The following is a 1887-nucleotide window of genomic DNA, read 5'->3' as shown; positions in this document are numbered from 1 at the left end:
ACATTTACGAAATGCCCAGCATATAGTTTTTTAATGGTTATTGTAAGGATTTTGGACCTAATCCAGGAGGAAAGAGGTTTGCCATTGATGATTTTTAAAGCAGGGCACTGACAATATCAGACTTATGTTTTAGAAAGGAATCTCTGATGGTACTGTGAAGGATCGATCGAAGGAGGTAAGGTTGGTGACAGCAAGATCAGTCTGTGTTTCGCAAGAGAATTCCAGCAATGATGGAAGAGTCTGGGCTGGATGTGTGTAAATATGCTGGTTGGAACTGAGATAATTAGTTGCAATCAAGGCATCATTCAGACAGTCTCTCTAGAAAGACTGGAAGGCCAATGAAAGGACCTCCAGGCAAACAGGTTCTGTGTGTGGGACATTGTCGCATGAAAGACTGTAACACAGTGGAGCCTTCTATTGTTAACCCCACAGGTGGACCAGACTCCAATCACGAACATTTAAACTGTGTTAATATTATAACAATTCATTTCTTAAAGATGGCTTTCTGCAGCTATAGTAACATCATTTACGATGCCTGGAAGTCTCTTCTTTGTTAGCTTAGAGTACCTCACTGGAAAAATCATTTTGAAAGTTTCTAGGGAGAAATGATGGCTCGCCTGTGTTCAGGTTTAGCGCTGGTATCTTTTTCTATGTCATAATTTAACTGCTTTAACAGAAGACTTGGCTTCTAAACATCCTAAGACATAATTCCGTTTTGCTGCCTTGTGCAGTTTGTATATGTTGCATCCTAGTGGATGAGAAATGGCTATGGTTGCTGCTAAAATGAATTTAGAGTTTGAACTGCACATGGATTAGTAATCTGTTTTGAAGAGAGAGCAGCAGCAAGGAGCTGAGTTCTGGAAGCAGTAAGTGGTCTTTCTGACCAAGTATAGACTATAACTTGTGCATACTTTTGTTTCCATTTTGAACTGGTAACATTTATAAGACTAGCTGCTTGTCAACCATCAGTGGTTGACAGACACAGTGAGGCCATGCTCTCATTAGATTTGTAGGTGTGGTGTTCAACAAAGGACAATCTCTGCATTCCCTTTCTCCTTTTGTGTTAGGAAATTGGAGGGATTTTTTTTTTTTTCGGGTTCTGCTATGTCTCTCTCCAACTTGCAATTTTTTTTTTACTCTCCCCTCAGTAATTAGAAAAATGAGCACTTAATGATGAATTTGCTCTTAAATTATCTCCAAGAATGTTCCCATCCAGATTGCAATGTTAAATGTCTTCCTAAAAATCAATTAAATCCATGAAAAGTTTCAGTGCACTGAGAGAAACGTTATACAGAAAAATCACCAGCATTTTCCCCTGGAGTTTGATGTTTACAGAACCCACTCTTCCTTTACACTGTACAAAACAAATCTCTTAGGTTTTGCTTATGCTGTACTGATTTGCCACTTTGATTTTTTATTTAAGCCCAAACTAGCTACTGATATCCTGCTGCTCAAACCGTATAAGTCTTCTGATTCAATGCCAGACAGTCCTTCTCAATATAAAAGTCATGTCTATAATCCACTGGCAGGCCACCCAACGTGATCTTTTGATATTTCAAAGTTGTTTTATTGTACAGTTGCAGCCTCTGGCTTCATAAAACACAAGTTTCATAACAACTGTAATTGCTAAGTCCATTTTTCTCACACACTAGGCCAAGGTTTTCTGGAACATCTTGCTTTTCTCAAATTAACAGGTTCCCTTTCTTCCTCAACTCTCACTCCCTGACTCCTTTCCACATGGTATCCCCAGGTGGGGAATGTATTGGAAACACAACTATAATCAAATAATCTTCTTCTCAAGGAGAACATAAGGTTGATGCCTGCTTAAAGAGCAGGGAAGATGGCATTTGCATTCAGGGATGATGATGATGATGATGGTAATGCTGA

Source organism: Propithecus coquereli, unplaced genomic scaffold (genome assembly GCF_000956105.1).
Source record: "Propithecus coquereli isolate 6110/MARCELLA unplaced genomic scaffold, Pcoq_1.0 Scaffold1, whole genome shotgun sequence".
Lineage (NCBI taxonomy): Eukaryota > Metazoa > Chordata > Mammalia > Primates > Indriidae > Propithecus > Propithecus coquereli.
Note: the sequence above shows the minus strand (reverse complement) of the source record.